Raw genomic sequence first — 12,838 nt, 5'->3', positions numbered from 1 at the left:
TATGCATTTATGTATGTATGTATATTTCAGCTTTGTTTGCTAAAGGGGCCTAGAAGCAGTTACTTCTGCCACAACAGTGAACACAACTAACTCCAATTTGTTGATTTCTAAACCATTCTCCGTTAACAGGAAACCAGAGCTCTTTGGAGAATTGACTGATCCCAGGAAGAACTGGTTATGAGCCTGGAATGTATTATTGTTTCAGAAAGTAAGAAGGTAGTCAAAGAATGATGAGGACATGGCAGAAGGAATGAGCGCCAGTTTGGAGAAGCTTCTACTGGTCAAATGAATAATGATATAGATTATAATCTATATAGATATACAGTTATAGATTATATCCATTGAAAAAATAAGAACCTATGGGTCCAGACAAATATAAATAAAGGAATGAATAAATAATTAAGTTGGAGAGAAGAGAAAGTTCTTCCTTAAAATGGCAAATAAATGTAGAACTGTTAGAATTAGAAAATGACTATTTCAGAACAATTATAATAGTACTTTCACACGAGAATCACCTGCAGGCACCAAACTATTGGGTGAAAGTTTGAGGGACATGATATTTACGTAGCCTCAAGATAATTCTCCATGAAGTATTTATTACAAAGAGAAAAACGGTAACTTTACAGTGGAGAAATCTGGCAGATACCACTCAACTAAAGGATCAAAGTTAGCATTACTGGTAATAGAAACCACTAGCATCTTGCAGCTTCTGATATGATGCAGTGAGAAGGACACAATGTTACTTTGTGACATTCCTACAAAAAAATGCGTAGCCTGAATTTAAACATGAGAGACCATCAAATGAATCTAAATTGGGGGACATTCTACAGAATAACTGTTGTGTTTTCTTTAAAAATATCAGTCTTAAAAGACAAAGACTGACAAACTGTTCCAGATGATAGGATTCTAAAGAGACATTACCATTACCACTAAATGCAGTGCGTGACCTGAATTGGATTCAGGACTGGGGAAATCAATAGATTTAAAGGACTTTTTAAGGCAATTAACGACTTTTGAATATGGACTGTAATTATATCATAGAAAATTTAAACTTTGATACAATACTGATTTGGTTAGCTGTACTGTGGTTATCTGAGCAAACCTCCTTGTTCCTAGGAAAATACTTGGAAATATTGAGGGCTAAAATGGTAGTGTCTGCGACTCACTCTAACTTGGTTCAGAAAAAAATGTGTGAGAGAGAGATAATGGGTAACAAAGCAAGTAGTGTAAAATGTAAATAATTGGTGGTATTTGCAAGTTTTCTCTAAGTTATATAAAGATAAAAATTTACCAAAAAATTCCTAAATTAAAATATTCTTTTCATATATCTGATTGTGATTGAAACAACTTGAAGGGGACAAAATATTATTCTTATCCTTTAGAGAAAGTGAAGTAAAGCAGCGAAGGAAATGCTGATCAAACAGAAGAATTCCAAATTGTTGAGATCCAGAGCAGAAGGACTTGATTGTTTTTTATCTGGAGTACTGTCAGGGTTTAGTAACCTTAAACACCTCATATTCATTTCCTTAAACATTTATAAAATGGATATTTTAAGGATATCCTATATAACTAATAATTTTTCTTTAAAAAGGGTGCTTTGTAAAAACTCGATGGCCTTTGTTCTAGACAGGTACTTTTACAAATTTATTAAGAAAATTTGAAGGCCATTTTTGCAATTATTTATTAAAGGGGGATATTTTTGGGGGGATAGAAGTTCTTTATTAAATCTTTGAGCTGTATACAGTGAACATATGGTCATTTTAATAATTATTTTTACGTAATAAAGTCATTCTAAATTATATGTAATATTATATATAAGATATAATTTCTGTTATTAGACTGGTAACATTCATAAAAACTCACCTTGGTAATAATATTGATGAGCTGTTTAACAAAATTATCCTATAGGATTTTTGTAAAATATTATTCCTATTTTTTCCTTTTTAAAAACGATTTTCAATGCCACAACTAGATGGACCCACAACTAAAAGTATGCAACTGTCTACTAGGGGGGATTTGGGGAGGAAAAAAGCAAAAAAAAAAAAGATTTTCAGAGGCCGGCCCACTGGCGCAGCGGTTAAGTGCGTACCTTCTGCCCTGGCGGCCCGGGGTTCGCCAGTTCAGATCCCAGGTGCAGACATGGCACCATGTGGCAAGCCATGCTGTGGTGGGTGTCCCACATATAAAGTAGAGGAAGATGGGCACAGATGTTAGCTCAGGGTCAGTCTTCCTCAGAAAAAAGAGGAGGATTGGCAGATGTTAGCTCAGGGCTAATCTTCCTTGGCGGCGGAAAAAAAGATTTTCAGATTATATTGCTAAATCACCCCCTCAAAGAAACAGGTAACCTTAACACAAATAGATATATTACTGGTAATGCAGATATTGATAGAAATATTATTTATTGTAAAATTATTTGATTGAGATTCTAAAGACAGCAATAGTGACAGTTTAACTTGTTTTGACTATTAAAATGCCAGGTATGAATGGACATAATCACTCTTTGGTGGTAACAAGAGTTCTGGAATAATGCTACTTACTTTGCAAATATTTGAGTGCTTGCTATGTGCAAAACTCTGTGCATTGTATAGTAAGAAGGATGAGGATGAATCAGATATGTTCTCTTTCCTCAAGTAGGCAGTTGAACACAAGATAGAAAATGTTAAGTGGCATGGGCAAAATATAGTTGAACTGGCAGGGGAGATAGATGAGGTGGCTTTTGAGCATTACTTTGAAGGAGAGGTAGGATTTGAGTATGGAAGAGATGGCAAAGGAAAACATTCCAGGTAGAGGGAACTACGTGGGTGAAGGGAAAGCGTATGTAGGACTACCAGTAGTATAACTTCATTTTGATGAGGGAAAAGGCAAAGAAGGGAACTAATATTTTGGGAAGGCATCTTTTCTGTGCCAATTCCTGTACCTTTGTTTCTTATTTAAACCTTACAACAACTTTTATGATCTAAGCGTTACTATTCCTTTTTTATAATGAAGAATTGAGATTCCAAAGTAAGTTGCCTAATTTCACACACTGTTGAAATGGGAATTTTAATTGAAGTTTATCTTAATATTATGCTCTCAGCTTTTATCAAGAGTTGATTAAGAAAACCCCACAACTTTGTGAACAATGGAATACCATCCGAGAGAATGAATGGATTATATCTGTGGGCAACAGTATGGATGAATCTCTTATACATAATGTTGAGTGAAAGAAAACAGACACAAAAGAGTACATATTGCAGGATTCTTTTTTATAAAGTTCAAGAATAGGCAAAACGGGCTGGCCGGTGGTGCAGTGGTTAAGTGCGCACGTTCCACTTCAGCAGGCCATTGTTCGCCGGTTTGGATCCTCGGGTGCAGACATGGCACTGCTTGGCAAGCCATGCTGTGGCAGGCGTCCCACGTATAAAGTAGAGGAAGATGGGCATGGATGTTAGCTCAGGGCCAGGCTTCCTCAGCAAAAAGAGAAGGATTGTAAGCAGTTAGCTCAGGGCTAATCTTCCTCAAAAAAAAAAAAGGCAAAACAGATTTATGATTTTAGAAGTTAAGATAGTCAAGATAGTGGTATCTTTGATGGGGGCAAAGGGGTAGTGACTGGAAGAAGAGTTTCTGAGGTGAGAGTAGTCTTCTTGCTTTGGGTGTTAGTTACATAAGTGTGTTTCTCTGTGAAAAGTAACTGGGCTGTACCTACGACTTGTGTGCTGCTTTCTACATAGATTATACTTCAATAAAATTTACAAAAAGAATTTTTGTATCTTTTGTAAATTTATTATGAAACACTCGGTTTAGTGTCTTTTTCGTAAAGATCCATATGATAAATTCCTCTTTCGGAGGTAGAAACAGATATGAACAAACAGTCTCCCTTTTATTTGCTAGGTCTACATAACTTGTTTCACGTTCCTTTGTGTCTTGCCTTAATTCTTAGAGCTAATTTTATGCCCAGTTGCACTTTTTTAGGGTGTTTTTTTTTTTTTTTTTGAGGAAGATTAGCCCTGAGCTAACATCTGCTGCCAATCGTCCTCTTTTTGCTGAGGAAGACTGGCCCTGAGCTAACATCCATGCCCATCTTCCTCTACTTTACATGTGGGACGCCCACCACAGCATGGCATGCCAAGCGGTGCCATGTCCGCACCCGGGATCCGAACTGGCGGACCCTGGGCCGCTGAAGTGGAACGTGCACACTTAACCGCTGTGCCACCGGGCTGGCCTCTTTAGTCCTCTTTTTAAGTTGGATAAGTGAATGAGTGAATAACCTCAGTTTTTCCAAGTGTTGGTTTTTTCCTCTTAATTTTTCAAGTTTCTTAGTATAAAATTCTAAGCTAGTTTATGAAGGTAAATGGCAATTGAAGACATGGCTATTATTATCAACTCCTTGTTGAAAATATTTTCTTAGATTTATTTAGTACATTTTCATTTTCCACCTTCCATCTTAATACAGTGATGTGCAGCATACTGATGTTTCAGTCAATGACAGACCGCACATATGACGGTGGTCCCATGAGATTAGTACCGTATAGGCTAGATGTATAGCAGGCTATACCATCTAGGTTTGTTTAAGTACACTCTGTGATGTTTGCACATTGACAAAATTGCCTAAGGACACATTTCTCAGAATATATCCTTGTTGTTAAGCAACAAATGTCTATAGTAATTAAGAAGCAATATGCACCTCTGTAATAACACGAGGAAAGCTTTTTAGTTTAAATTGTTTTTATATTCAGAAGTTAAGGTTGTTAGAATCCCACTTTTCAGATGCTGCATCTTCTATGAAGTAATTCCTCTCAACTCAGTGATCTCATTCCCTCGTAAGGACATAGCAGTTTGTCCTTAAAACATTTGCAGTGTTCCATCGTGTAGTTTTTTTATATTGCCTTCTCTGATTGTGAAAACCTAGGGGTTAGAGATTATGTCACTACTTTTCTGTATCCCACCTAATAGTGAGTAGTATTGTGATTCTACTGCACATGGTAGGTGCTCTCTAAGTATTTTATCTGAATTGTCTTATTAAATTAAAGGACTTCCCAAGTTCCTTGTTTCTAACTTTGTATACCATTTCATAGCTTAATTTTGCGTGTGTGATTTTCTCCATAAATCAGAGATCTTTAATATGCAGCGGAATATTCTCTTTGTGAGCATTTTCCATTTTGAAAGCTAAATCCCAGTTCTATAATTGTAGTTCTGTAATATTTACCCTTTTAGCAGCCATGTATTTTCTTTGGGGACAGGAAGAAATAGGCAAAATAAAAATACAAATTCCAAGCAAATAGATTTTTAACATTTTGCAGAACTACTGTTTGTTACAAGAAAATGAGTAGAATTTTCAATTTTAGTTCATATGAAAAGGGGGATACAGATATGATTGTGCCATTAAACATGGAGATGCTCTAGGTTATTTTAAATAAATTGCCTTGTGTTCCTATGTCTCTAGGCCCATTTTCTACCCTACTTTGATGACATGTCTGTTTCTTTCTGTTTTCCTCTTATAAAAATTCCTTCCAACCAATGCTAGGAATTGATCCTCCTTGACACAACTCCTCCTCTTCTGGGCCCCTTGAATACTACTAGTCTTAGGAGATGTGTGGAATGGGATTTGTGGGAGTTCTTCTCAACAAACAATGTCTTATCTGTTTGTCTCTTTCTCTATGTATATACAGTATTTTATATTTCAAAGATCCTGTAATTTACCTCTAGCCATTTGATTTTTATCTAGGGGGATTATTTGTTATGAATTAGAGGGGATCGTGATTCTATGTTAGTGTGTGGATCTAGTTGCTGTGGTGACTTGAGTGGTCATCTTCATTATATCATAATACAGTCCTCTTTTCTGGGGGAAATGGATAACTTCCTTCTCCTTTTATTTTGTGTACCTGTATCTTGTTTGGAGTTACTGTATCAGTGTAATGTAGCAGTAATTGTGTTGCTAACAACAACTTTGTGAGATGTTTATTATTCTCATTTTACAGATGAGGAAACTGAGGCTTGGTGAAGTTACGAAACTTGTCCAAAGTCACACAGCTTGTAAAGGGCACAGCCAAGATTCAGAGCCAGGTCTGTCCAACTTCAAAACTCTTAATCATGGCCATGAAACTTTGAAATAGATGTGAAGTATCAACATATGATAAGTTGTATTGATATTAATGTTGCTTAACTGTTGTTTAACTCTTACTGATAATTTTTTTAATAGTGAGATTTTTGTCCATAATAATTTCATGTATCTTTTAAATATTGTGGAAAGCAGTGTAACATGGTAATTGAGGGTCTGGGCTCTGGAGACTAACTACCTGGGTATGAATCCCTAAGCTTCTCCACTTACTTGTGTGACATTGGGAAAGTTACTTAACTTTTCTGTACCTCAGTTTTCCAATCTGTAAAATGGTGATAGTAATATTATCCGCCTCATAGGCTTGTTGTGAAGATTGAATGATTTAATATGTCCAAAGCACTTATAACAGTGCCTGGCACACAGTAAGCATTCAATATTAAATATTAATATTATCATCTCCTAGTAACTAGTAAAACAGATGGTCGTTATTTCTAATTCTCTGTTAGGAAATTTGAACAAAGCAAAGTTTAAGCAGCAATATAAGATATCACAAAACATACATAATCAAAATTAAATTAGAATAAGTTAGACCTAAAGAAAATCATACATTTGATCTACTTGAGATCTGTTGTAAAGCAGACTGGGCAATTGCTTATAGGTCTCATGTGTTGAAGGGTATTTTATGTATAAGGACCACACATAGGTCCACTAGAGGTACCCTTTGGGCCCAGTGTGATCATTGTATTATGAATGTGTTTTGTCTGTTTTCCTTTTGTAAATGCAGTTTGTATTCAGAATAAATGTCTACATTTTTAGGTGTTTTTTTTTTTTTTTTCTGAAGAAGATTTGCACTGAGCTAACATCTGTTGCTAATCTTCTTCCTTTTTTGCTCGAAGAAGACTAGCCCTGAGCCTAACACCTGTAATAGTCTTCCTTTATTTTGTATGTGGATCACTGCCGTAGTATGGCTGACTAGTGGTGTAGGTCCGCATCTAAGATCTTTACCTGCAAACCTGGGCCGGCACCTTAGGTAGCTTTTAAGGAGGTGATGTTTTGGTAATCTTCACAGATAATTACCAAGAACCAAACCCTTATGTGTTATGTAAAATGTTGGCAACATTTCATCACTTACAGGAGCGGTTATCACAACTGACATTGTGATGAATATGTATACTCACTGATCGTTGAACCAATGGACCACAGCACATTCAGTTGAGAACTTAGCCAAGTACCGATCAAGTGCTCTTCACTCATACTTGTTCATTGCAGCTATCAGAATTCCAGAGTGCCATATCAACTATTACTACAATAATTAGTAACTAAGTTTATGCCAATTGCAAAAATATCCATAAGTGGGAGTAAATTGAGTCATTATGCAAAAAATCAAAAGCTATTATTAAAAAATGTGACTTGCCTTGTATATGAGCCCAAGATCCGTGTAGTTTTTAATCTATGCATACATTTAATTTATTCTCTATTTTTATGATATTGAATCTTCTATCCTTGGACGTGGTATATTTTTCTAGTTATTTAGATATTTAAAAATATCTTTCAGTAAGGCTTTTTCCTTTTTCTCCATAAAGATCTCTCAGGTCTTCTCTTAGATTTAATTATTATATACCTTATTTCTTGTTACTATTGTAAATAGTGTATTCTCCCCCCCCCCCCCCATTTTCTGTTTGCTGATAAAAGCTTTTTTTGGTATATAGATGTATGTTCAGTCATCATACATCATACTAAGTTGTTTTATTAAACTGTTGGAAATGCAGATTTTTTCCTCCTTTCCAATGCTTACATCTTTTCTTTTATTGCCTTTCTCTGCTAGTTAGGATTTCCAGTATTCAATACAAGTGCTAATAGTGAGCATTCTTATGTTTCACCTAATTTTTAAAAGGAAGTGCTGCTTGTATTTTGCCATTAAGAATAACGTTTGCTACGGATTTTTGATACTCTGTAGATGAAAGACATTTCTGTTGCAAGTTGGCTAAGATTTTGTGTTTGTGTGAAGAATAAGTATTGAATTTCATCAGATGCTTTTTCTGTATTTGTGAGATGATCATATGATTGTCCTCCCTTATTCTGTTAATGTGGTGAATGACCTTTATAGATTTACTAATGTTGAATTACCCTTGCATTGCAGGAATGAACCCAACTTAATCATGGTGGGCAGCTTTTATATACAGTGGATTTAATTTATTAATATTTCATTTAGGATTTTTGTATCTATGTTCATGGATGAAATTGGCCCATAATTTTTATTTCTTATATTGTCTTTATTTGACTTTGGTATTCTGATCATGCCAACCTCAAAGAATGAGTTGGGGACTAATCTTTTTTTTCCCACCTCTGAAAGAATTTATATGAGACTGGAATGATCTGTTTCTTGAAAGTTTGGTTAAACTTCTGTCTAGGCTTAGTATTTGAGGTGGGGGAGTGTGGGCTTAGTATTTTTAGGAGAGGTATGTATTCAGTTTTCTAAATGGTTTTATTTAGGATTTCTGTTTCTAGTTAGGTCAGTTTTTTGGAAGTTGTTTCCTTTTTTTAGCAACTGATCCATTTTGTCTGGATTTTTAATTTTTATTTTTTTGCCGAGGAAGATTCACTCTGAGCTAACATCCATTACCAGTCTCCTCTTTTTGCTTGAGGAAGACTCACCCTGAGTTAACATCTCTATCAGTCATCCTCTATTGTATGTGGGTTGCTGCCACAGCATGGCTGCTGACAAGTGGTGTAGGTCCACGCCTGGGAACCGACCTGAGGCTGTTGAAGCAGACATGCACCGAACTTAACCTCTAGGCCATGGAGCCAGCCCCATTGTCTGAATTTTTAAAGTATTTAGCATAAAGTTGTTCAAAGCATTGTTTTTTATTTTTTTAATTTCTTCTAAATATTTCTCTCCCTTTTTTATTTCCAGTTTTTTTGTGCCTTCTATCTTTTTTCCTTCACCAGTCTTGCTAGAGGTTTTATATGTGGAATATATATGTGAAATATATATATAATATATTTCCTTAGCCTTATCAAAAAACCAGTGCTTGACTTTGATTTTCTCCATTGTATGTTTTCTACTTCATTAATTTCTAGCCTTTCTCCTTTCTACATTTTTTAAGTGAAAAGCACAATTTAACATAAGGACACTGGGGTATATCTCAATTTCCAGGGACAGGATTTCATTAGGCCTTAAGAACAACTGGAACCAGGGGCTTACAATGCTACTAGTACCTTACTTCATCCTCTTTCCTTTATGGGTCTGTTTCCTTCTCTCTTGCTGTCAACTGGCTTTTCTGCTCTTCAGTCTACATGGCAAAAAATGGTGACAATGAGCCTCTGAATTTGATGTCAATTCCAACTTTGTGTGCTCTTGATTCCTCTAGGGATTTCAGATTTTTCCATCTGGGTCACTTTCTTTCTGAAGATATTTTTTCTTTAGTATTCTGTTTAATGATATTTTCTGTAGTAAACTGTTTTTTGTCTGAAAGTGTCTTTATCACCTCATTCTTGGTAGATATTTCATTAGGTATAAAATTATGGGTTGGCAGTTTTTTAGCCATTGGAAGAAATAATTCTACTCCCTTCTGGTTTCCATTGTTACTATTGATAAATCAGCTGCCTAATAGTTGTTCATGTGAGTGAATCTGTCTTTCTTATCTCTGGCTGCTTTTGCTCTTTCTTTCTTGGTTTTCTGAGGTTTCATATGCTGTGCCTAAGAGTAGATTTCTTTTCGTTTATCCTGTGTGAGATTTTGGCCATGAACTGCTTGTTTTCCCTGGAAAAAATGTTTGTGGGTATTCTTTGAGGCCCAAGAAGGAAGTGCTTTGCTTCAAGAGGATTTAACTTTATTTTTTTTCCAAGATACCTCAAGGCACTACAGTTTGGCAACTAAATTCATCCCTTGAGGTTTTGGACCACCCAAATGGGGTGGATTTGGGTTGCAAATAGGTGTGTGGGCTTGCTGTCTTTACAGCCTCTTAGGAATCCTTGTTCTCTTCTGTAACAGGAAGACAAATTTTCTTGTCGTCCTTTAAGGATGAGATATAGGAATGGGTGGACTAGGTTTACTTCTGGTTCACTCTTTCTTTTCCTGAGGTTGAAACTTTATGGGAGTCCCAGCTTTACAGAGAAAGGGTCTCCTGTTAGATTTTTCCATGTTGGGTGGGTCTTGAACTTTGACTTCTCTTCTCTCCCAAGAAATCATCAAAGCTGAAGCTCAGCTTTTTGAGATAAGCACATATCTATAAGACTAAAACAGTTTCATTATGCCACTTATCTCTGAGTTTCTGCTTTCTCATAGATTTTGGTCTGGTTATTCCTTTAACATCTTGTCAGCTGTCTAATGCTTTTAATATTTTTTGAAATAAAATTGTATCCATCACTTTTAGTTGTTCTCAGTGAGAGAACTGGGTGAATAATCTAGCCTAAGGTGTTACTGGAAGTGGTATTTTATTCTAATTTATTTGGGTTTTCTTTTTCTGGTTCCTTCAGATAGAGGCCTAACTCACCAGTTACTAGCCTTGTTTAAAATATAAGCATTTAAAGCTATACATTTATAAGTAGCTCATGAGGTTTGAAATGGAGTGTTTTCATTATTATTAGCTATATGTATTTAATTTTAATATGCTATTATGATTTTCAGTTATGTTTGCCTCTTTAAGTTATGACCTATGATCCACAAGTCAGAGTTTTGAAATATGTGGATTTTAAAAGATTTCCTTTTGTATATTTTACTTGCCTTTCAAAAAAACCAGGATTTTCCATTTGGGTTACAAAACAAGATTCAACTAGGTGCTCTATACAAGACACACAAAATGATTTAGAGAAACTAAAAATAAAGGGTTAGGTGAAGATATACAAGGCAAATGGAAACAAGACAGCAAGGGGTGCTCTGTGACCACTCTTTTCAGTGGCTTTTTCTTCCCTCCCTGATACCAAACTCTAATGAATAACCAATACTCCATATCATTGAGACTTTTTAAGGTTCCTGGAAGACTGATTTTGTGTTAATAACAGAAATGATAATTTTCTTTTTCTTTCTTTTCCTCCTCCTCCTTCTTTTCCTTGTCGTCTTTTCCTTTCTCCTCCTCTTCTTTCCTTCACACTTAAACTTCTGCAAAACTGGGAAACATCTCTCATATTGAGGTACATCTTACTATTGATATTTCACAATGAACAATTATTAATTATTGCTTTTGGCAGCGTTTTTTTCTTTTTTAGTGGAACATAAAATAATGGTGTCTCTTGCAATTGATGGTGTCTTAGCTTTGATGAAATATACATTTTTACCTACATACCATGAGGCTTCATTCCTCTCCATCCCCTACTTGAAATGCCCTCTTTTTGTCTCTTCCATCCTATCCTTATACCATCCAAGACCTTACAGGAGGAAATAATCTATTTTCTTATCCTACCTCCTATTCTTCAAGCACCTAGCACAATACTTTGTTGGACACATGGTTTTATTTAATCAGCAATTAAAGGAACTGTGTAGGTGTAATGACTCATAGCACAGGCTGTGACATATTTATATAGATGACCGATGTTTTAGCTTCTTGGTGAGAGGAGATTAATACCTACATTAGTTAAGATTACTTTAGGTAGAACAGAACCCAAAGCTTCCTGCATTAAGCAAGTTAGAGAGTTTATTGGATGGATGCTTAGTCATCTGATGGTGTTTGAGAAAGAGTTTAAGCAGTGAAACACAAATGTAGTTAGACAACATAGAGCAATGTGAAGGAAATGAAAAGAGTTGTACAATAAAGAATTACAGACAATGGTATTTAGAAGGTACATTTAGAAAAGGTACAATTAGGTACAATTTAGAAGTGAAGCCCTCATCAATGAGATGACATTTAGATTGAGACTTGAAGTATGAGTGAGTAACAGAAGTTCTCAAAGGGTCTGAGAGAAAGCATTTTAGACAGAGGGAAACAGCAGCCCCAAAGTAGGAAAGAGCTTACAGTTAACTGAAAGGCATAGTTAGGGAGAGTACTACCTCAAGGTAAGAGAGGCAGGCAGGGGCTATATACCTTAATAAGCTAACATTTAGTGAGCAGATTTAAGATACATTTTATGTCTTTTGTTGATGACTTGGATAAGGGGAGAGGATTGTGAAGGAAAGGAAGGAGTCAGATCAGAGAGGGCTAAGGAATTGGAGAGATGATGTGTCTAGATAATTTGTGAAGTTACTTGTCATTAAAGGGATACAGAGCTGTTTTAACCTTCTCATTTCTATAATTTATCCAGTAGCATTTCTGTCTCTGTCTTTTAAATTCTTGGAATCAAATACATTTTTATTCTAGTCTTTATCTTCAGATTCCAGCATCTTTTTCTCATCCCACACTTGGCAGATGCTTAGAGGAGGAAAGTTGGTGTAAAAAGTAGGCTAGCATTCTCAGCAGTTCTGCCCTTTTTCATCAAGATGTTCCTTGCTAAATCAGTCCTTGCTATATCAGAGCAAAACCATTTTGTTCTATAAGTAAAGGTTTAATTCTTGAGGGAATACCATCCTAATGAAGTCAGTCTGTGTATATGTGTGTTGTAGGGTTAGAGGTGATGGTCATGTATATTTTTATCTAAGTCTTAACATGCCTTAAAGGGTAAAGGTAAGTATGGCTGAATCCTGAATTCAGTTCACCAATTGTTTTCTCAATTAAAAGGCAGGTGATCAACTAAAAGATAAAATTTGTTGTGTAACTGAAAGAAAAACCTCTCAGAAGAGGTAGCTTTTTTTTTTTTTTTTTAATGTTTCTTACATATATTTGGGTTCAGCTTTTGAAACCACTTTTGACTGCAGTTTTAAGTAGACAG

General features: G+C 35.6%; 1 protein-coding gene across 50 annotated transcripts in view; it reads left to right on the top strand.

Moving 5' to 3' along the window:
* Positions 1-12,838, top strand: part of NUMB (NUMB endocytic adaptor protein) — a 183,548-nt gene that overhangs the window by 83,074 nt on the left and 87,636 nt on the right. For 31 of the 50 annotated variants that reach the window (XM_005605302.4, XM_023628063.2, XM_023628060.2 and 28 more), the window contains one exon: positions 5,958-6,042. The exons of the other annotated variants lie outside the window; for them this stretch is intronic. The gene's annotated coding sequence lies outside the window, so the exon portion shown is untranslated. The remainder of the gene's footprint in view (positions 1-5,957; positions 6,043-12,838) is intronic. 50 annotated transcript variants of the gene reach the window in all.

The sequence above is a fragment of the Equus caballus genome, chromosome 24 (genome assembly GCF_041296265.1).
Source record: "Equus caballus isolate H_3958 breed thoroughbred chromosome 24, TB-T2T, whole genome shotgun sequence".
Lineage (NCBI taxonomy): Eukaryota > Metazoa > Chordata > Mammalia > Perissodactyla > Equidae > Equus > Equus caballus.
Note: the sequence above shows the minus strand (reverse complement) of the source record. Positions and strands in the feature narration are given on the sequence as shown.